Below are 24410 nucleotides of genomic sequence, written 5' to 3' on the forward strand. Positions count from 1 at the left end.
GTAGCAAGACCAAGCATGGCGTCCTGAGTCGGGACTCCAGACCTGGGAACACGTTAACACTTAAAAATAAAGAATAATAAACGGATTTTGAGCGAAGCGAAAAATCTATTTTTGGGTGAGATGGCCATGACGTCCTAATGGAAGGTTCCTTTAGTAGCTTCCGAAGGGTATATATGACTACAGTGATATTCCCAGAGAATCAAACCAAAGGTTTCACAGAATTCTAACTTCTGGCACGAGTACCTTTAAGATTACTCTCAAGGGTATCGTATATCATCAGGGGACGTATTCTTGACACGCCACATGGCAATCTGCACCCCGAATAGCCTTTACGCCTCTAGGCTCTAGGGGGAAAACGTGGCAGAATAGAAGGGTAACCGCAACAAAGATTACCCTGGTTACCCTACTACAATCGTATCAAAACCGCGTCAACTCCCTCTGGCAGTCATTCCTTGTAGCGGTGAGCAAGGTGCTACAGATACAGTAGATCAGGGGGGGAAACCGTGAAGATCTTTTCATAGAAAAGAAGGGTGGGTCCATTAGGACGTCATGGCCATCTCACCCAAAAATAGATTTTTCGCTTCGCTCAAAATCCGTTTTTTGGGCTCAAGCCATGACGTCCTAATGGAAGCATACCAGAGAATTAATGTATCTGTGGTTTTGTGTTAGTGCCTTAACCTTGGGGCAATATTTCCACGGCCAAAAGGGCCAATTGACACAAATGACGTTACCGTTATCCGTCATCATCACTAAGCATAACAATGTTAGTGCTTCCTGCCCACTGCAGGGAAGTGTCATTTTTAGACGTAGGAAAAGAGCCTCAAGGTAGCATATATTGTATGAACAAACATAAGTATACACTGAGAATACAACCGGTCTCAAGGATTATATATATTGCAGAACCAATATCAGTGTCCCCATCCATTGATTGTAAGCATACAATGATATGAGAAATACTTACATGAGTAAGTTAAGGAACTCTGGTATTTTAAAACGTGCAATTGTTGGGCGAATTAGGACGCAACTGCATTTTAGTAGACATTTATTCCTAATAAATGACTACATGCTAAATGAATGTAGCATGATAAGGAAATTATACGAGAGACATACACAGAAAATAATGTTCCCCTTTTTGAAAGGGGGAAATGATGAGTGCCACTCTCAAACTGAAGAAAAGCTCTTTTAACAAGACTTTTCTTTATAATTTCTGTACATGAAATAGTCTAACAACACTGTGTACTATGTACACACGGCACTAGTGGTATCCGTATAATTTCACACCTGAGATTCTGAACAGATTTAGTGTTACCTTGGCAACACTTATTCAAAGGGAGGTCACACGAAAATTGCTGACCCCTTCTCCTTTTAATTGATAGTCCCAATCAATTTACTGTTCATCGCAGAGCTAGACGACAGGGTCCAAATAGCACCTGCCGCCACCACATATTGCTTCAATCCATATATCTGCTTAGTATAGTGTCTGTAAGACGCATTGGACAACCTCCGATCAGTAGGTGAACGAAGAGGCTGAAGGCCACACACTGAAAGGTTCAGTGATGAAGCAACTTTCCTCGGATCTTTTATCTGCAGGAGTACTGTCAGGATCCGCTCCGCGAAAAGGGTAGGTGAGCTTCGCCCTCAGTTGTAGTGGATAGTTTGATCCAAAGTTTTCTCCTGTAAAGAGCTGTTCCTCCTGAAGTCTGAAGTTCTATGAAGATAGACCTTAGACGCTCTAGCAGACCTAGAGAGACATCTTCCTTCAGAGGGCAGATTCTCCAGGAGCCCCACCTCTTAGTAGGTAGGACATCTTTAATGAGAAAGGTTAGATCAGAAAGAGATGCAGTTCTCTCACTTAATGTGGCCCTCAGGATAGGGCCACTATTACACTAACTCTAGTCCCAGAGGCTATAGCGAACCAAAAAAATAACCTTTTAGGTTAGATGGTTGAGGGAACAATCCTCATTGTTCACAGGTGAGGCATAATGTAGGACCTTGTCCAAAGACCATTAGATGGGCTTTAGTGGCGTTGCAGGCTTAAGCCTGCACATGTTATTGGGAATTTATTAAAGATTCCAATCATTAGATACATTTAAAGGGCATATAGAAGAGATCTAGTCGGGGCTGACTTGCACAGAGATAATGGTCCATGGATCCGAAGATCCCATTAAGTGACCTCTCTCGCAAAGTCGGCCATACCCTTGGTGCTTACTCAAGGGTTTATATGGAGACAAGGCCGAAGAACTAGCGTTCTCATAGTATTCAAGGATACACTGCCTCCTTCCTCAAAGGCCAACGTGCTGTCGGCCACCAGACCCTGAATATAGGGGTGGACAGAGAAGGACAGACAGAAGATCATGAAATGGTTTTCGGCCCCTTTTGCTTTACAAAACAATTTACTTTCCCAAGAAGACTCGTATTGTCTTCTCGTTGACTAGACTTGTATTCTTCTAGGAATTCTATTTTGCCCTTAAGATCCCAGTCTTTTTCCTAACCGTTAAGGGCAAGGAATTCGTAAAATGAAGGGATCAGGTGTACTGTGATAAATAGAAGGCAGAAAACTTCTGAACCTCCTGGATAATCCTAGGTGCATACTAGGACTAGCCTCAGCCTCAGTTCCTTCATTACAGGGAACGGGATGTTCTTGGGCTTTCTGGGAGCCAATAGAGCCCCTCTTCCTTGGAAGGGTCTCAGCATGTAGAGGGCCTTCTGGAGGAAATTTTGATGGGCTGAATAGGAGTTCTAAGTCCATCACTTCTAATGTAGAGACATGATGTCTGTTACCTCCATTAGAGGGTCCTCGTATGGGACTAAATAACGAGATAGTATCTTGATAACGCTCATGATGAAGAGAACGATCTGCGGCTCGGGGACTTGTCCCTTTCTGGGAGGGAATGGGTCTGCGTCCGTGTACCATTCCAACTCTATTGGGTGGAACCCAAGAAGAGCATCCGCTGTCACCTTGTGGATCATATATAAACGAGCTGCTGATAGGCGCCATTCCCTTAAGGAAGGGATGGCTAGCATTCCCTAATGAAACGAGACGTCCCTTATCCTCGACAGTTTTGACGCCTCATTATCGCTTCGATGCTCCAGATCAACCTGAGGAGGTCCGATCTGTGTGGAGAGAGTTTATCCACCCATTACAGGGCTAAAATGGCCTACGGGTCTGTGGCCTTTGATCATTGTAGGGTAAGTGGAGAGGGAATGACCATCATTGGTCCTATTAGATCTCTTCGAGCGTTTGATGCGTATCTTCTCCAGCCTCTTAGCGCATCTTATAGTTGTGCTCGTAGCACTGGGTCTGTCATCATCGTGAACTGGAGAGAGTTCGAAACTTCTCCCTGTTAGCGTTATGGAATCCTGACTGATTACCATAGTCTCTTGACAGACCTTGCGATCTCTTTTAACATCCCCAGGGGAAAAGGGGGCGTTAGGGTGACTACAGGTTTCAATGATTTTTTAAAACATTGAAGCCCCTGAGCTGGAGAGAATCGAGATTCTATTATTTGCATCCTCAATGTTCCAGGGCCGGATCATCTCCATGGATGCTCATAGACAGTAATTTTGGGTGCTGCCCACCCCAGCCTGTTGTCCAGGGCCATCGTTGCCTGAACTCTTTCTAGGCTTGGTTTCGCTTGACTGTCTGCTAATTCCATAAGGATCCTAGGACTGAAACTAGTCCGACGAGAATCTCGTCCAGGATATACGTTATCTTCCATAACTTGGATCCTAGGTAGGAGGGGAGGGGGTGACTGACTGGAAGTTGCTGATAGACATCTTCCAGGGCTGGCTAGATTGTCAACACCCCTTACTGAATAGGGTCCTTATGTTCAGAAGGATTATCATTCTGAACTTGCTGTTCTATTGGAACTTGTTGCGTGGCGCCAAGTCCAGAATGACTCAGAGATTTCTTGAGTCTTTCATCTGAACACTAAACTGCCTTCATTGGAAATCGATGGACTCTACTTTCCTCACCGCTAGTATGCTCTAGAGCTTTAAGGTATACTCTTCTAGGGGGAATTTGAATATAAGAAGAGTTGAGGAAAGGATGGTGGAGGTATGTCCATTTCCATTCTAGTCTCATCTTGGTCAGGCCTTGGACTCCAGTGATCAAAGGTCCGGCGATCAAGGAGGAACTTCCCTCCTACCAGAAGCGTCTGTTTGCTTCGCTTGATCCGAAGGTGTATAAATCTGACTGTCTGTGGAACAACGGTCATTGTAACTGTGGGATGCAGTTTAACATCCTAGGGAGAACTAAGAAACCCTTCCGTTCTCCTTTCAGGCCATACCTGACTGTCCGCCTATATCAGCTTTTCAGTGTTTCACTGTAATAGAAGATTCCTTTCTATTGCATAAAGCTTAGGATAAGTACGCTGGAAAAGAGGAGAGAGACAGACGTGTAAATCCTTCCAGCTAACTGCTGCGGTCTTCCTAATTATTGATTCTAGGGCATCCCCTTTCAAGAAGAGGCCGATGGAAGATTCTAGTCCATAAGGCAAGAGTAGCGCCCTACATCCGGGGAATTAATAATGAGAATCAAGAGGCTGATGAAGCATCAGCGTAGGGAAGAAGGGGGGGAAGTGGATCCCCCAAATCAGGTAGGTCTCAGCAAGGGGTTGTGCTTAGAAGCACAACGTACTGGAAAACCATTCTATTGTATGGTTATGTACCAAGGATTTCTGTCTGCGATATGGTCCTAAACTGCAGGTGTACAGGGTATTGTATACCCCTATACAACTGGCCTGTTACCATCAAGGCTAGTGCTTGGGGGCAAGTTAATTGGCACAGTACTTCAGTACCGATATGGCTAGCAGGTCTTCGACATATCAGTGATTTGTCGGCTGTCAGCGGGTCGCTGACAGACGTCACACCATCCTAGCCAGTATTCAATGTGACTGGGGAGTGGTGAAAACTATACGCATAGTCAGCGGATCTCTGAACCAAAGGAGACTCCTCGGGCTGTCGGCAGACCGCTGGGAATCGGCGGGCTGTCGATTGAAGGTATACCAACTCATCTATTGACTGGGTGGTGACCAAGGGCACACAGTGCCGGCTCTTGGCGGCGGAGTCAGATGTGACAGTGAAACAATGACTGCTGTCGTCGATTTCACTACAAGGTGTGGCTTGAATATGGAGTCTCTGCCCGGTGTTTGTCAGTCGGGGATTCGAGTCCCGCTCAGATTCACCAATGCCGTTAGTGTCTGCAACCTCAACTTGAGAGGCAGGGTTGGGGATTTAGACCTTAAAACCTAGGAGCAGTAAATCGGCATTTTTAGTTATGAGAAAGTGAAGTTTTCGGTCCAATTCCCGTAGAGTTCTCGCATTTTACGGGTTCGCAGTTGAACCGCATTAAAGAGATAACTTTCGAAACGAAACCAACCACAGTTCGACAGCTCTAGACTGCCGTCCTGCAGATTGGGGATTTTGGAAATAATATTGCTGGGGGAACCTGCATATATTATGTCCGTGAAAATGCTCATCTTTATAACTGCGGAAGACTGCAATGCATCATCTGGTGTCCCTCCTGTAAGGAAGGGAGAACAGAAAGTATTCAATTGATTATCGCATCGATAGGCAATTTGCAAAGTTGTCTTTTGACAAAATAGCTTAGGACAGAAAGCTAAAAGAGATAGTGGGAGACACATACCCGTGTATCCCTTGTGAGCCAATGCTGTTACTTCTCCTCAGTCTTAAGGAAATTCCTCCAACCGGGGAATTCCCTGAAGAAAAGGGGGCTCGAACACCTAGGTGTAAGGAAGTGTATATGCACTGTCCCCTTCTATGCTTGACGCTGTGAGGTAAGGAGAATTGATACACAATCAGAGTATCGAAGGAATGTCATTCTTTCGAAATAGGAGCGGTAACAGCAGAAGCTCGCATCCAAGATATGTTGATTAGAAATTAAAAGACATATATTTGTCTATCCCAACCCATTTATTCGCTGCAACCTCCCTTACAATATTAAATCAGGAAGTTTCCTGAACAGGGAAACTCAGGGATAAGGGCTCTCCCCTTTAGGGGTTAGAGGCGTCACACCACCGGCCCTTTACGAAATTTAATATTGCAGGGTAAATAGAAACTGATTTCAAATCAGAATATTGATGAAATATTATTCCATTAATATAGAATTGGGTTCAGCAAATATCTAGATAGGGACACCCAATATATATTGGAAATAACTACTAGTATAATCTATACGTTAGTTATCCATCTGCCGTATTTACTATACCGCAAATATACTGACTACCTGTATAGACCTATACCGTAGTTCAGCCGGCAGAAAATAAAAGACATATACTTATGCATCCCAACCAATATATTTGCTGTGACCTACCGTACAATATTAAATCAGGGAGTTTCTTGATCAGGGAAACTCAGGGATAAGGGCTCTCCCCTTTAGGGGTTAGAGGCGTCACACCACCGGCCCTTTACGAAATTTAATATTGCAGGGTAAATAGAAACTGATTTCAAATCAGAATAATGATGAAATATTATTCCATTAATATAGAATTGGGTTCAGCAAATATCTAGATAGGGACACCCAATATATATTGGAAATAACTACTAGTATAATATATACGATAGTTATTCATCTGCTGTATATACTATACTGCAATTATACTGATTACCTGTATAGACATATAGGCTACTGTAGTTCAGCCGGCATATTGCCGGATTAGCTAGCTATTGTCGGAGCATCTAGCAAGCTAGAAAGGAGAGAGAGAGAGAGAGAAAGCATGGAGTGAAGGCCCTCTATTACTGTATATGTATACAGTAATAAAAGATGTAAAAGTCTAATTTTACTGCCTTTCTCCGAAAAGAAGGTTCACTTCCATTTAGCCATAGTACTATTGCCGGCTTACTACTGTAGGCCAGCCTCCGGCAGCACGAGTACAGTCGGCATACTACCTACTGAGTCAGTATCTATCTGTGCCGGTCTACTGCCGGCCAGAACAATACGCCGACAACAGATACTGTGGTTAGCAGTTCAAGGGAGAACTGGAGAACCTTGGTGACAAAAGGGGCCTCCCATCCACAGCCGCCAAAGCCGCTGGAAGCCGGCAGTCACCGACAGCCGTCATGGCCGTTGGCAGTCGGCAGTCTCCGACAGCTAATGACTGAGGAGGGGGGGGGGTGTTTGGGCGGCCCTGGCAACCCACCTGCAATGGTAAGGTTGCAGGACTCCAGCACAGGAAAGACAATGGCTCGGCCATCGTAAAAGAACAGAGAGGGGAGGGGAAGGGGTCCTATATGAGGTATAGGAGGAACCGGCAATGTTGCCGGATCTACACACCTTGAAGAAACTCTGTTTCAGTACCGGCACGACCACAAGCGGCAGGAGAATCATTTATTCTCCAGCTTAGGAGGTGCTAATACAGTTATGGGGACGGCAGCTCATGCTGTTCCACTCAACAAGGGAGAAACAGAGTTCCAATGCCGGCGCCATCCTAGGCCACAAGAGTATACGACTCTATAGCCTAGGGTCGGCGAGCATAGGACTAGTCTACTAGACCACAGGGAGAAGGTGGCAGTAACATTCGACCACTTCAGGTGTAGTCTAGGGAGGGCTAGCCTCCTATGCCGGTAGTTCCGACGGCAAGGGAATGCAATCACCCCGCCGACCAACTGCCGACAAAGACTAAATACTCTGAGGTTCTGATCGAATCCCAAAACTTGCCGACGGCCGTTAAGGGATGAGACCGAAAACCCTAGGCTAGTCATTCCTGAATTCGAAATTCAAGGCCGACGCAGAGAGTTGTAGCCTCAGAGGGAAGAGAGATTACCCATAAATCTCTAGTGAGATTGATGATGGTTAATATAATTCCAGGAGATATCGATCTCCAGGAATGATAATCAATACACAAGGGTAACCGGGGAAATGACGAAAGTATATGTTTTCTAGGTTATGTTACCCAGACATGACGAGATTTCGGTTACCTAAATCACCAAAACTCTGACATATACGATCGCCACGGAAAGGGAAAAATATGCTTATAGATATCTTTACAATATATAATGCCTAAATAGCTTTCATAACAATGAATAAGCTATTTACACCGGAATATCGTTCTGCTAACTAGATAGCACATGTATCAAGAACGACAGCGCCATGGCGACACCGGCGATCAGCGAAGATCCACACACAAGAAATACACAATTTCATTGCGAGGCTGGAACTAAATTGCATATTGTAAAGAATCAGTACTCAACTTTCTAGATGGAGAAAGAAGCCGTAGAAGCATAAAGATTCCAAGAAATCGATCGGAAATGTCAGATCGACAGAGAACACCACCGTAGCGAGTCGCTACAGATAAAGGAATGACCGCCAGAGGGAGTTGGCGCGGTTTTGATATGATTGTAGTAGGGGAACCAGGGTAATCTTTGTTGCGGTTACCCTTCTATTCTGCCACGTTTTCCCCCTAGAGCCTAGAGGCGTAAAGGCTATTCGTGGTGCAGATTGCCATGTGGCGTGTCAAGAATACATCCCCTGATGATATACGATACCCTTGAGAGTAATCTTAAAGGTACTCGCGCCAGAAGTTAGAATTCTGTGAAACATGATATTTTGATTATAAAATAAATTTTTGAATATACTTACCCGGTGAATATATAATAGCCGACGTCTCGGACGGCTCGACAGAAACACAAAAACTCGCGAGCGATCGCCGTGAAGGTTGCGGGTGTGCCCACCAGCGCCGACTATCGGTCAGATACCGCATATACTTGTAAACAGCTCCAGTTCTTCTCATTCCGCTGGGTCTCTATCGGGGAGGAAGGGAGGGCCTTTAATTTATATATTCACCGGGTAAGTATATTCAAAAATTTATTTTATAATCAAAATATCATTTTTAAATATTAAACTTAGCCGGTGAATATATAATAGCTGATTCACACCCATGGTGGTGGGTAGAGACCAGTATTAATACAATTACGGCGTATATGCTTAGAGTTTTTGACAGTTATATCATAACAAAACCCAAATAAGTATAGGTACCTGGTAAGGAAGCAGACTCTGACGATTACTCTGCCTTGTTAGTCCGCTTTCCTCACGAAGCCCAGCGATCCTCTCAGGATGCTGAAAGACTCCCAGGAGCTGTTATATCCAGGGCGGCAACCCATACAACAGGACCTCATCAAAACCCTTAATCTGGGCGCTCTCAAGAAATGATATTTGACCACCCGCCAAATCAAAAAGGATGCGAAAAGCTTCTTAGCCTTCCGTACAACCCAAAACAAGATTAAAAACATTTCAAGAGAAAGATTAAAAGGATATTGGAATTAAGGGAATGTAGTGGTAGAACCCTCACCCACTACTGCACTCGCTGCAACGAATGGACCCAGTGTGTAGCAGTCCTCATAAAGAGTCTGGACATCTTTTAAGTAAAATGAAGCGAATACCAACTTGCTTCTCCAAAAGGTCGCGTCCATAATACTTCGCAGAGATCTGTTTTGCTTAAAGGCCACTGAAGTTGCTATAGCTCTTACTTCGTGCGTCTTAACCTTAAGCAAGCAACGGTCTTTTTCACTCAAGTGAGAATGAGCCTCTCGGATTAAAAATCTAATAAAATACGACAAAGCATTTTTAGACATAGGCAATGATGGTTTCTTAACTGAGCACCACAAGGCCTCAGATCCACCTCGTAAGGATTTGGTACGAGCTAAATAAAACTTAAGAGCTCTAACTGGACACAGTACTCTTTCAAGCTCGTTGCCTACGATCTCTGACAGGCAAGGTATATCAAATGACTTAGGCCAAGGACGAGAAGGCAGTTCATTTTTGGCCAAGAAACCAAGCTGAAGTGAACATGTGGCTTTATCTGTGGAAAAGCCGATGTTCCTACTGAAGGCATGGATCTCACTGACCCTTTTAGCCGAAGCCAAGCACACTAAGAAAAGCGTCTTGAGGGTGAGATCCTTCAGGGAGGCTGAATGTAATGGCTCAAACCTGTCGGACATTAGGAACCTTAGGACCACGTCTAAGTTCCATCCAGGAGTTGCCATACGACGCTCCTTAGAGGTCTCGAAAGACTTAAGGAGATCTTGGAGATCTTTATTATTGGAAAGATCTAAGCCTCTATGTCTGAATACAGACGCCAACATGCTCCTGTAGCCCTTAATAGTGGGCGCTGAGAGGGAGCGAACATTTCTCAGATGTAGGAGAAAGTCTGCGATTTGGGCTACAGAGGTACTGGAAGAGGAAATGGATGATGACTTGCACCAGTCCCTAAAGACTTCCCACTTCGACTGGTATACTTTGATGGTAGAAGCTCTCCTAGCTCTCGCAATCGCTCTGGCTGCCTCCTTCGAAAAGCCTCGAGCTCTTGAGAGTCTTTCGATAGTCTGAAGGCAGTCAGACGAAGCGCGGGGAGGCTTTGATGAAGATCCCTTACGTGGGGCTGCCGTAAGAGATCCATCCTTAGAGGAAGACTCCTTGGAACGTCTACCAGCCATTGAAGTACCTCTGTGAACCACTCTCTCGCGGGCCAGAGGGGAGCAACCAACGTCAACCTTGTCCCTTCGTGAGAGGCGAACTTCTGCAGTACCTTGTTGACGATCTTGAACGGTGGGAATGCGTACGCGTCCAGGTGAGACCAGTCCAGTAGAAACGCATCTATATGGGTCGCCTCTGGATCTGGGACTGGCGAGCAATAGGTCGGGAGCCTTTTGGTCAACGAGGTGGCAAAGAGGTCTATGGAGGGTTGACCCCAAGTCACCCAAAGACTCTTGCACACGTCCTTGTGGAGGGTCCATTCCGTAGGGATCACTTGACCTCTCCGACTGAGACAGTCTGCTAAGACGTTCAAGTCCCCCTGGATGAATCTTGTCAACAGGGAGATGCCTCGATTTTTTGACTAGATGAGGAGGTCCCTTGCGATGACGTACAGTGTGTGGGAGTGAGTGCCTCCTTGCTAGATGTACGCCAATGCTGTGGTGTTGTCTGAATTGACCTCTACCACTTTGTTTCGAAGAATGCTCTCGAAACTCATCAAGGCCAAGTGAACCGCTAACAGCTCCTTGCCGTTGATGTGCATGCTCTTCTGATTCGACTTCCAAAGACCCGAACATTCCCGACCGTCCAGAGTCGCTCCCCAACCCAAATCCGACGCGTCTGAGAACAACACGTGGTTTGGGTTCTTGACTGCCAGGGACAGACCCTCTCTCAGACTTATGTTGCTGTCCCACCAGTTCAGGCATGCTTTTACTGGCTCGGAGACCGGGATTGACACAGCTTCTAAAATCTTGCTCTTATTCCAGTGTGAGTCTAGATGGAACTGGAGAGGGCGAAGGTGAAGTCTCCCTAGAGAGACAAACTGCTCCAGGGATGACAGAGTCCCTACGAGGCTCATCCAACCTCTTACTGAACAACGGTCTTTTTTCAGCATGAGTCGGACTTTGAGCAGGGCTTGCTCTATTCGGGTGGCAGACGGAAAATCCCGAAAAACTAGACTGCGAATCTCCATCCCCAAATAGAGAATCGTCTGGGATGGAATCAGTTGAGACTTTTCTAAGTTTACCAATAGTCCCAACTCCTTTGCCAGACCCAACGTCCAGTGAAGGTCCTGCAGACAGCGATGACGGGACGATGCTCTGAGAAGCCAGTCGTCCAAGTACAGGGAGGCTCGAATTCCCGATAAATGAAGGAATTTTGCCACATTCCTCATGAGCCTCGTAAACACGAGAGGAGCAGGGCTGAGGCCGAAGCACAGTGCTCGAAACTGGTACACCACATTCCTGTAAACAAACCTCAGATACGGTTGAGAATCTGGGTGAATAGGAATGTGGAAGTACGCATCCTGCAGGTCGAGAGAGACCATCCAGTCTCCCTCTCTGACCGCTGCTAGGACGGACTTCGTGGTCTCCATCGTAAATTTTGTTTTCGTAACAAAAACGTTGAGCGCACTGACGTCCAGCACTGGCCTCCAACCTCCTGTATGCTTTGGGACTAGGAAGAGACGGTTGTAAAATCCCGGTGATTGAAGGTCCGAGACTTTCACCACCGCTCCCTTCTCTAGCAACAGAGACACCTGCTGATGTATAGCTTGTCTCCTTGACTCCTCTCGATACCTGGGAGAGAGGTCTAGAGGAACTGTTACTAGAGGAGGTCTGCGTACAAAAGGTATTTTGTACCCCTCCTTGAGCAACAACACAGACTCTTGGTCTGCACCCCTCTTCTCCCAGGCCTGCCAGAAGTTGTTCAGTCTGGCCCCTACCGCTGTCTGAGGACGTGGGCAGTCAGACTCTGCCACGGGAGGACTTGGATCCTCTCCTCCTGCCTCTCTTTCCGTCGGCACGAGCGCCTCCCCTGCTGGGGGCTCTGCCACGAAAGGGCGGGATAAACCTAGACGCAGGAGTATCGATTCTGGGCCTCACAACAAAAGATGAAGAAGGAGCTACCTTGCGAGCAGAAGTAGCCATCAGGTCATGTGTATCCTTCTGTACAAGCGAAGCAGCAATGTCCTTGATCAGCTGTTGAGGAAACAAGGCAGCCGATAAGGGGGCAAAGAGAAGCTCTGATCTTTGACAGGGAGTAACTCCTGCTGAAAGGAAAGAGCAAAGGGTTTCCCTCTTCTTCAGGACTCCAGACGTAAAGGTGGCGGCGAGCTCATTGGAGCCATCGCGGATGGCTTTGTCCATACAAGACATAATAAGCACTGAAACATCCTGGTCGGCAGACGAGATCTTCCTGCTCAATGCTCCTAGAGACCAATCTAAAAAGTTAAAAACTTCGAAGGCCCTGTAAACCCCTTTAAGGAGATGGTCAAGGTCCGAGGAGGACCAACAAATTTTAGAGCGTCTCATGGCCAGGCGACGGGGAGAGTCTACGAGGCTTGAGAAGTCACCATGGGCAGAGGCAGGGACTCCCAAGCCGAGAACTTCTCCCGTGTCATACCAGACGCTCGCTCTAGAAGCTAGTTTAAAAGGAGGGAAGGCAAAGGCCGTCTTCCCCAAACTCCTCCTGGTAACCAACCAGTCGCCTAGAAGACGTAAAGCCCTCTTAGAAGAGCGAGAGAGCACTAGCTTAGTAAAAGAAGGCTTGGCAGCAGCTAAGCCTAGCGCAAACTCTGACGGAGGCGAACGAGGAGCAGCAGTAACAAAATGGTCTGGGAAAAGATCCTTAAAAATCATCATGATTTTCTTAAAATCCATAGAAGGTTGCGCAGCCTTAGGCTCTTCAACGTCTGACAAAACATCCAAAGGATTATCAGTAGGCGGAGGATCAGCAACATCCTCATCTGAAGGAACCTCGTCCGACAATTGATGAGTCTCAAGCAAGGGAGAGACCTGCCGCGGTGGCAATGCTTGACAAGCAAAGTCCACACGCAAAGGAGCACCAGTAGCAGTCAAGGAAGCTACGTCATGTAACTGCTGAAAGGACTGACCAGCAACAACAACAGGAGCGGGAGGACGCTCAACGTCAAGTCGAGACTGCCTTGACTGCCTAGATTGAGCAGTTAAAACAACCCTTGACCGCGGTGCTTGACGCTCAACGTCAAAACAAGGCAACTGAGTTGGTTGGCGAACGTCCTGAACGTCAACCCAAGCTTGTGGCAGCGGCTGAACGTCAACACGAGACTGCGGCAGCGGCTGAAAGTCAACACGGGACTGCATCGAGTGAGGCTCCAAGTCACGTGACTGACGTGACAAACTACCGACATCACGTTTCGTAACGTCAACAGGACGAGTAAAGGCTCGTTTGGGCGGCTGACGGCCAGGATATCGATCAGCGTAACGGCGAGGATCATCGTGAACCTGCTCAACGGTATACTCCTCCATAAGGGAGGCAAGCTTATTCTGCATATCCTGCAGGACAACCCATTTAGGATCAACGGGAGTCGGTACGGGCCGAGACGATGGTAACGTCTGAGATGGCAAAAAATTGCCTTTACTGAGACTCTCGGAGCCCGTGTTACGCTTTCGTTTAAGCGGCGAGCAGTCTTCCGACGACTGCAAAGGGTCAGAGCTGTCCCAATGGCTACAGCCAGGACGCTGGACCTGTCCTGAAGGGACTGACTTCCGCTTTAAGGGTCTAGAAACTTTGCTCCACGGTTTCTTTCGCGAGAAGCCTTCGGATGACGAGGAGAAAACAGCCTCGCTCGTCTTATGGTAGGGGCGGTCTTGACGAGACACGCCCGATACCACAGAGGGAACGTCTGTTCGTTGGTTAAAGCCTCTCGTCCCCATAAGTCCTACGACATTACTTCTCCCTGGTGCATGGGAGCCTGAAAGAGGTCTCGGACTAGGAGAACGACAAGCACGAACAGACGAACCCTCGGTCGCAACACTAAAAACACTTTGCGCACTAATCACTTTATCCCCACGATTTTCTGAATTGGCACTCTGACACTTTAACACATTCACATCCGCCATGAGTTGATTACGGTCCCATGCTAAGGACTCAACTCTCTCGCCCAAAGCTTGAATGGCAAGCAACATATCCCGCATGGATGGTTCATGAGTGCTAGTAGAGGGTTCAGGTACAACTACTACAGGGGAAGGATTAGGTTCAGGGGCATGGGAGGAGGAAAAATCCAACGACCTAGAGGAGCTACTCCTCACCCTATCTCTCTCAAGCTTACGAGAATATTTATCAAACTCTAGCCAGTCGAATTCCGAAAGTACCACGCACTCATCACACCTATCTCCTAATTGGCAGGTTTTACCCCGGCAATTAGAACACACGGTATGTGGGTCGAGAGAGGCCTTGGGAAGAAGTTTGTTACAATCCCTAGCATTACATTTACGAAATTTAGGAATAGGTGAAGGGTCAGCCATTTTGAAAAGTCCAAGAAAATCCAAAAACAATCCAAAGTCATCAACAATAAACGCTATCCAAAAAAGGGTTCAAGAGTTTTAATTGAAGAGAAAAACACCTGTCACTGCGAAAGCTCAAAACCAAAAAGAAGTACTTCACCAAGAATGACGAAAAAACTCCAGGTTAACAGCGAGCGGAATCAACTTGTCGACAAGACCGACAGAGAAGAACTGGAGCTGTTTACATGTATATGCGGTATCTGACCGATAGTCGGCGCTGGTGGGCACACCCGCAACCTTCACGGCGATCGCTCGCGAGTTTTTGTGTTTCTGTCGAGCCGTCCGAGATGTCAGCTATTATATATTCACCGGCTAAGTTTAATATTTAAAACTTTGGTTTGATTCTCTGGGAATATCACTGTAGTCATATATACCCTTCGGAAGCTACTAAAGGAACCTTCCGTTAGGACGTCATGGCTTGAGCCCAAAAAAGGCATCGCTACCTCCAAAAACTAAAAATCCATAGTTCTAGTACTTAACTTGGATGAGGAAGCTTGAACGTCCGACATCTCGTACCAAAAAAGCACCAAAACAACAAAAGATCACAAGCAAGGGAATGCACAAGTGAACACCGCAGATGCTATGAAATGAGTGACGTAGTTGGTGTGGGTGGAGATGGTGGTAGTAGCATTCAGTAGCGGATGTAGAACGGCACCTCGTTGTAACAGGGATATTTGAAGAGGAGATATCTAAATGGCACGAGACCTCTGGTTGTGGTTTTCACGCCCTAGTTACTTATACCGACACCTATTTAGGTGAGCGAGCTGGGTTCATCCCTGGCATTTCTATGCAACTTTTTTTCTCTGGTAATACATAGCAGTTATATACCTTAGAAATGATGCTAAAGGAGCATTTCACGGAGCGGCACAGGTTGAGCCCAGAAATATGTTATTTTCATTTGTAAAATAAATTTTTTAATATACTTACCCGATAATCATGTAGCTGTCAACTCCGTTGCCCGACAGAATTCTACGGAAGGGATACGCCAGCGATCGCTATACAAGAGGGGGGTGTACTCACAAGCGCCACCTGTGGCCAGGTACTGCAGTACTTCTTGTTGACACCACCTCAATTTTTCCTCGGTCCACTGGTTCTATGGGGAGGAAGGGTGGGTCAATTAAATCATGATTATCGGGTAAGTATATTAAAAAATTTATTTTACTAATGAAAATAACATTTTTCAATATTAATCTTACCCGATAATCATGTAGCTGATTCACACCCAGGGAGGTGGGTGAAAACCAGTGTACATGTATATCAAGAAGCTAAGTATCCCGTATTTCATATTATCAGTTATTCAAAATAACAATGAAATTATAAGTACCTGGTAAGGAAGTCGACTTGAGCCATTACTCTGCCTTAAATAAGTTCGTCTTCCTTACTGAGCGCAGCGTTCCTCTTAGGAGGCTGAACAACTCTAAGGTGCTGAAGTATCAAGGGCTGCAACCCATACTAAAGGACCTCATCACAACCTTTAACCTCGGCGCTTCTCAAGAAAGAATTGACCACCCGCCAAATCAACAAGGATGTGGAAGGCTTCTTAGCCGACCGTACAACCCATAAAAAGTATTCAAGAGAAAGGTTAAAAGGTTATGGGATTATGGGAATGTAGTGGCTGAGCCCTCGCCTACTACTGCATTCGTTGTTACGAATGGTCCCAGGGTGTAGCAGTACTCGTAAAGAGACTGGACATCTTTGAGATAGAATGATGCGAACACTGACTTGCTTCTCCAATAGGTTGCATCCATAACACTCTGCAGAGAACGGTTCTGTTTGAAGGCTACTGAAGTAGCCACAGCTCCCACTTCATGTGTCCTTACCTTCAGCAAAACAAGGTCTTCTTCCTTCAGATGAGAATGTGCTTCCCTAATCAGAAGCCTGAATAGTAAGAAACTGAGTTCTTAGACCTTGGAAAAGAAGGTTTCTTGATAGCACACCATAAGGCTTCTGATTGTCCTCGTAAAGGTTAAGACCTTTTTAGATAGTACCTAAGAGCTCTAACTGGGCAAAGTACTCTCTCCAGTTCATTCCCCACCAAGTTGGACAGGCTTGGGATCTCGAACGACTTAGGCCAAGGACGTGAAGGAAGCTCGTTTAGCAAAAACCGAGCTGCAAGGAACATGTAGCCGTTTCAGATGTGAAAACAATGATCCTGCTGAAGGCGTGGATCTCACTTACTCTTTTAGCTGTTGTCAAGCACACGAGGAAAAGAGTTTTTAATGTGAGGTCCTAAAAAGAGGCTGATTGGAGAGGTTCAAATCTTGATGACATAAGGAACCTTAGGACCACGTCTAGATTCCAGCCTGGAGTGGACAACCGACGTTCCTTTGAGGTCTCAAAAGACCTAGGGAGGTCCTGTAGATCTTTGTTGGTGGAAAGATCCAAGCCTCTGTGGCGGAAAACCGCTGCCAACATACTTCTGTAACCCTTGAGAGTAGGAGCTGAAAGGGATCTTACTTTCCTTAGATGTAACAGGAAGTCAGCAATCTGGGTTACAGTGGTACTGGTTGAGGAAACTGCATTGGTCTTGTACCAGCTACGGAAGACTTCCCCTTGAGACTGATAGATTCTGAGAGTGGATGTTCTCCTTGCTCTGGCAATCGCTCTGGCTGCCTCCTTCGAAAAGCCCCTAGCTCTTGAGAGTCTTTCGAAAGTCTGAAGGCAGTCAGACGAAGAGCGTGGAGATTTGGGTGTACCTTCTTTACGTGAGGTTGACGTAGAAGGTTCACTCCTAGAGGAAGAGTCCTGGGAATGTCGACCAGCCATTGCAGTACCTCTATGAACCATTCTCTCGCGGGCCAGAGCGGAGCCAACCAACGTCAGCCGTGTCCTTTTGCGAGAGGAGAACTTCTGAAGTACCCTGTTGACAATCTTGAACGGCGGGAATGCATACAGGTCGAGATGGGACCAATCCAGCAGAAAAGCATCCACGTGAACTGCTGCTGGGTCTGGAATCGGAGAACAATACAACAGGAGTCTCTAGGTTATCGAGGTAGCGAACAGATCTATGGTTGGCTGACCCCACAGGGCCCAAAGTCTGCTGCAAACATTCTTGTGAAGGGTCCACTCTGTGGGGATGACCTGACCCTTCCGGCTGAGGTGATCTGCCATGACATTCATACCGCCCTGAATGAACCTCGTTACCAGCGTGAGCTTTCGATCTTTTGACCAGATGAGGAGGTCCCTTGCGACCTAGAACAACTTCCACGAAAGAGTCCCTCCCTGCTTGAAGATGTAAGCCAGGGCTGTGGTGTTGTCAGAGTCCACCTCCACCACCTTGTTAAGCTGGAGGGACTTGAAGTTTATCAAGGCCAGAAGAACTGCCAACAACTCCTTGCAATTGATGTGAAGTGTCCTTTGCTCCTGATTCCATGTTCCCGAGCATTCCTGTCCGTCCAAAGTCGCACCCCAGCCCGTGTCTGATGCGTCCGAGAGGAGACGGCGGTCGGGTTTCTGAACAGCCAAAGGTAGACTTCCTTGAGAAGAAAGCTGTTCTTACACCACGCGAGAGAAGACCTCCTCTCTTCGGAAACAGGAACCGAGACCGTCTCTAGCGTCATGTCCTTTATCCAGTGAGCAGCTAGATGATACTGAAGGGGGGGAGGTGGAGTCTCCCTAACACGATGAACAGGGCCAGCGATGAAAGTGTCCCTGTTAGACTCATCCACTACCTGACTGAGCATCGGTTCCTTCTCAGCATGCTCTGGATGCATTCTAGGGCTTGGAAGATCCTTGGGGCCGACGGAAAAGCCCGAAAAGCTCGACTCTGAAGATCCATACCCAGGTAGACAATGGTCTGGGATGGGACGAGCTGAGACTCCTCAAAATTGACCAGGAGGCCCAGTTCCTTGGTCAGATCCATAGTCCATCTGAGAATCTCCAGACAGCGACGACTTGTGGGAGCTCTTAAAAGCCAGTCGTCTGACGGAGCCGGACACAAGATCATGGTACTGCTGCACAGTCTGTGAACTGTCAACCATGGGGAAGCGAGGAAGTACAGTGACAACCCGAAGCTGTCTAGACTGTCTGGGTCGTACAGACAACTCCTTATCGGGTTGCTGAGGTTGCCGCACTGCGTCACAACAAGTCACTTCTGCTGGTTGTTGAACGTCTTCCCAGTGACACACTGACTCCGTAAACAAAAAATCCTCTAACAAGGACTAAGCTTGGACTGCATGTCTTGCAACACAGCTCAAGGTCTATGGGAGCAGGTGTGGTAACAGACGGGGTTAGCGACTAAAGAGGAACCATTACCTTCCCTGGAAGCATGTTATGCTTAAATAAAAGTCCATAGGAGGCTACGTAGCTAAAGGCTCCTCTCCAAATGACAGAGTCCTCAAGGGAATATCAGAAGGAGGGAGAAAAGCACTTTCTCATCTACAGGGACCATATCCGAGAAAAGCTAAGTTCTCTCAGTGAGGGTTTCACTGGTGCAAAAGCAGCAGACTAGAAGGCAACGTTATGAAACTGCTTGACAGTCTAGTGAGTTGGCAACAACCAAAGATGTGTGACTGAGAAGCATGCGGTAAGGTATGCAGAGCATGCTGTATGCAGAGCATGCTGTATGCAGAGCATGCTGTATGCAGAGCATGCTGTATGTAGAGCATGCTGTAAGGTAATCAGAGCATGTTGCATGGCGTGTAACATTTCTCAGAAATTCCATGACCAGTGCTAGATTGAGTAATATCGCATTACTGTCCATTGAAAGTGCACGTGCCGAGGGAATTGATTTAGACTGTTTTGTTGATGAATTTGATAGCCGGCATGATAATCGTAGAATTAAGCTGCACTAAATATACGTACTATAATCTACTTCACCTCAGGAAAGGGAAACTCACCCTGTTGGCAACACTGTATTACTTCATGCATGCTTGCATGGGGTTTTAATATCAACATAATATTTACATTACATTCATAACTCATGATTCATTTTTGTTTTGAAGATATTTTTGCCATATTTTGCGATATTGTTAAAAATATATTGCAAGGAATACATATATATTTTTTTATTTAAGTAATACGAATAACTTCCATTATCATAATGTTTGTGTAGGCATACATGTATATGATTACAAATGCAAGTTATGAAAGTAATGAGGTGTTATTATTGTCATTTGTTATTTCAAAGTTGAATGGGAAGAGGCTCAAGTTGAGGAGAAAGTGGCAGATGCATGCGTTGAGGTGGCTGACTCATAGCATGAGGTTCCTGCCTCAAGAGTTGCGCTTGCCTCAAGGGTTGAGGTGGCTGCGCAGAGAGAGGCTCTTGACTCACGAGTTGAGGTTCTTGAGGTGTGAGCTGCGAGAGTTGAGGTAGCGGTTGCGCAGAACGCAGTTCCTGTCTCACGAGTTGAGGTTCCTGAGGAGCTAGCCTCAAGAGTTGAGGCTCTCGCCTTGAGGAAAGTTGAGGTAGCAGCTGCGAGAGCTGCGGCTGCCTCAAGGATGGTAGAGGTTGTCGTACCTCAAGAGGTTGTTGCCTCGAAGATGGTCTAACTGCAAGAAAATCTTGCCTCAAGGCATAAGACTCCTGCTCCCATTGTTGAGGTTGCCTTAAGGAAGGTTGAGGTTGCTGCACAACGCTGGTAACTGGCAACTCCGAACGCGGTAAGGTAGCTTGAGGAACCTCAACTTCGTACGCCTGGCAGACTGGACTGCGGTGAGGCGGAGCGCTCGCAGGAGGAGGTGTAACCTTCTCAGCCTGAAACTCACGCATTAAGACCGCAAGCTGCGACTGCATGGACTGCAGCAAAGTCATCTTGGGATCAACAGACGATAAGGTCTGTTGAGGCAAAGCCTTAACAGAAGATGAGGTCTGTTGAGGCATCGCCTTACCTCTCTTAGGAGGTGTGCAGTCACCTGATGACTGCGGAGAGTCAGAGCTAACCCAATGACTGCATCCGGGTTGTTGAACTCTAGAGGTCTGGACTTTACGTTTAAGAGGTCTTGAGACCTGAGTCCAGCGTTTTCTCCCCGAAATTTCTTCTGCAGACGAGCAAAATAAGGGCTCAATCGTCTGCGGGTGGGAGTGACGGTCTCTGTAAGACACGCCCGCAACCACCGAGGATACTTCTGTGCGCCGATCAAGGCCTGCCGAACCCTTTTGCCCTTCGACATTGCTTCTCCCCTGGGCTTGGGAGCTTGCAAGAGGTCCCGGACTGGGAGGACGACTGGCACGCACAGAAGAGCCTCACGCACAACACTGCACACTTTGCGCTAATCACTTATCAGTTTTGATTTTCTGTTTGCACTTATTTCACTGAACTCGAAACTTTAAGTGGTTTGTACCTGAAACACGCAATTCTATCCTTCCTTAAAAGTTAGTAATTGCGAAAACAGAATTACAATGTAACAGAAAAATCTAATGAAAGATAAATAATTCAGTGGCTGGAAAGAGACTAAACACTAGATCAAATAAACTACGTTTAAAATCTCTCACCGCATAAAGCTTGAGAACAAGAATAAAACTCTAGAAACGTTTACCTTCTTCCCCTAAAGAGACTAGGGAGAAGAGCAAAAACGATAACAACGTTACTCGCTTGAACGAAACGTTTATCCTCCTCTCTCTCCCTCCGTCTCTATCTCTCTCTCTCTTGACTTAGAACCTGAGAGAAGAGCCCAATCATATAGATCGTTAAAACATATTATTGTTAAAGGAAAAAAACTGAAAGATTTCCCAAATAAAAAGTTCCTTTATTAGAATTAAAACCATTAAGCTAAGAAAGAATGAACAAAACGCTAGAAACGGTTTACTCTTACTGCAACGTGACACCGTGAAAATTCTCTCTCTATCGTAACGATAGAGCGCAAGTTGAACGTTCTGAACGTCAACAACTGCAGAGACAAAACAAAACGTTAGTTCCACTTTGAAAAGTACGAGACTATCAAAGAAATTCTTTCAAAAACATTAAAATAGCATAATATGATAACAGGTAAAACCGAAATGACGGGCTCAATGTTAATTAACTTCGGTACAAGAAAAGACCGCCTACTATTAGGAAAGGTCGAATATAAACAAATATAAAAATTAATAATAATAAGTTTATAAAAAAAGGAAGTTAATCGAAGAGGCCTATAAAAGGCGGAGAGATATAAAATAAATCTATAACTTTTGTGGAGCAAAATTAAGAAAGAGAGTCTATACTCTCTTAGACACCAACACTTCCGTCTAAGGGAAGGGTCGGCCATTTAAAGGTGAAAGAGAGTTCATACTCTCTTCGTCACCATAATTAATCAAATTAATTCCAAAAGCTAGCTAAGCTAATAATAAAACTTCCTGAATAGCGAAAGCTGAAATCTTAGAGCAATACTTCACCAAAAACCGTGAACAAGACTCCAAAATTATAAGCGTATCCATGAACGTCTTGCCGGAAGCACGACAGAGGAAAAATTGAGGTGGTGTCAACAAGAAGTACTGCAGTACCTGGCCACAGGTGGCGCTTGTGAGTACACCCCCCTCTTGTATAGCGATTGCTGGCGTATCCCTTCCGTAGAATTCTGTCGGGCAACGGAGTTGACAGCTACATGATTATCGGGTAAGATTAATATTGAAAAAATAATAATAATAATAATAATAATAAAAATGTATTTCTTTTTAGCTTTACACTGGATGAATAATATAATCCATATACTACAAAATACCCAGATCTATGTTACCGACATTAAAAACTCAAAATTCTTACACGCCATCTCATGAGCTCATTGATGAGAGTACTTTTCCCACTGTTCGGACACCGATGATGGCTACTTTCAAAAGTTTTGCATCAGGAGGCGATTCAACTTTTCCACCGAGCATTAAACTCATTTCCTGTATTGTTTTCGGAACCTCTCTCTCTCACATGGTCTTTCCCAATGGGCTTCAGACTCTGAAGGGAACAAATACATAAATGAGAGATAAAAGATAAAGCGCTAGAAGAAAGCCAGCATTTTCATTATAATTAAACTATAAAATTCATCAATGTTAATAAATACAGCTGGTAGATTCAGAACAGCAACTTCACTTAGGACAGCCAAATTTATAACTGCCTGCTGGCAGATTCATAAACATAAATAAAAGATGAACACAAATTGCATTAAATTACAACTGTTCTTTTTTTATAACTTTCATTACCTATTACAAAAGTGAAATTCATTATCTATCTTACAAATTCAATAGAATTTTAATACTGTAACAAAATCAGCTTGTAACTCACCATCTGCTTCTACGCTGAAATTTCTGGATGAGAGCCAAGAAAACCAATAGCTTCTCTGGCGAAGAGATGGCCGAAGAAGATGCTTAATGAGCCACATTATCTGTCTTTTAATATTTGGATTACAAAAAACACATACAGTATCTGAAAATGAAATAAAATCCCAGCATTAACTAATGCATTCACAAAATTCACACCAATTTATTCAATTACTGAACTAGGCAATTGAAAATAATCTTTTATACTTTACTCTTAATATACTGTATATAAATCTGTTATCTTAATCAAGACTAAATGACAAGGTATCATCACAAAAATGTAACAAGCATTTCAAAAAATCTTATTTTCATAAAAACCTATAACTAGTCACTTTTCTCACGAATCCTCTTTGTCTACTGGCACTTCTGTGAATCTCCATGCCTGACTGCATCTCTTTGAACCCGGCCCCACCTGCCTTTGACTTCATGTAAATCCCTGTGCCCTCCAGTGAACAATTACGACTCTGTGGTGCCTGCCGGCAAATCCCCATGCCAGCCCGTAGCTTCCCAAACCTCTCGGTGCAGGGGTCGTCTGGCAGCTAATCCCCAAGCTGGTCTGAAAATTCCCACCCCCTCTCTAATTATGGCTACGTTTGCTAGAAAATCCCTGAGACAGCCGGCAGCTTCAAGAGCCTCTCTGCATATGCCAGTAACTCCTGTGCATCTCCACACCTACCAGCAACTCCATTCGACTAGTCGCGACTACGACTGACTGCTCCTTCTGGCAACTCTCTGCACCTAGCTGCAGCTGCCGACGATTCCCAGCATCTTCCTAAGAATTACTGCGCCTGGTCGTGACTTCCTGTGCTTACCCCCAAAATCTCTGCACCTTTTTGCAAATCTATGAGACTCCTCCTGATTCTATGTGCATGCCAGCGACTCAATCCACACTCACATGACTCCCAGAAATATCAGCAACTGCCTGCAATGCTTCCCAGAAACTTTGGAAAGTTTACATAAGCTATGACCATATTGTGTAATGATATTCCTAATCTGGTTTAAAAGGTTTAAAGGTCACTCATGAATGGCAGAGGCATGGATGGGTGATACTGCCCTGTCAAGCAGGATAATGCTCTAGAGACTGACCATATATACATATGATCAGCATGCTAGGACAAAGGAGGGCCAGGCAATGGCTGCTGATGACTCAGCAGATAGACCTATAATAGGCTCCCCCAAACCCCCCATTATTAGCCGACAAGGAGACCAAAGGAACTATCAAGTTTGAGTGGAACTCAAACCCCAGTCAGAGAGGTTACCACATCAGCCACCACAACCCTGGTAGGCCTACAGTAGTTGAATCAATGGAACTTCAGAAGTTCAAACTTGTTGCAAATGCTCTTCTCTTGAACAGGTTGACACTAACCTCATTTCA

The 24410-nt window shown here is 45.6% G+C and overlaps 1 long non-coding RNA gene across 2 annotated transcripts in view; it reads right to left on the minus strand.

The window, feature by feature from the left end:
• Positions 1-24410, minus strand: part of LOC137630432 (uncharacterized) — a 68544-nt gene that overhangs the window by 36319 nt on the left and 7815 nt on the right. For both annotated transcript variants that reach the window (XR_011041707.1, XR_011041706.1), the window contains exons 3-4: positions 23001-23141; positions 22491-22673 (exon numbers count right to left, since the gene is read on the minus strand). This is a non-coding gene — a long non-coding RNA (uncharacterized lncRNA). The remainder of the gene's footprint in view (positions 1-22490; positions 22674-23000; positions 23142-24410) is intronic.

This window comes from Palaemon carinicauda, chromosome 38 (genome assembly GCF_036898095.1).
Source record: "Palaemon carinicauda isolate YSFRI2023 chromosome 38, ASM3689809v2, whole genome shotgun sequence".
NCBI lineage: Eukaryota > Metazoa > Arthropoda > Malacostraca > Decapoda > Palaemonidae > Palaemon > Palaemon carinicauda.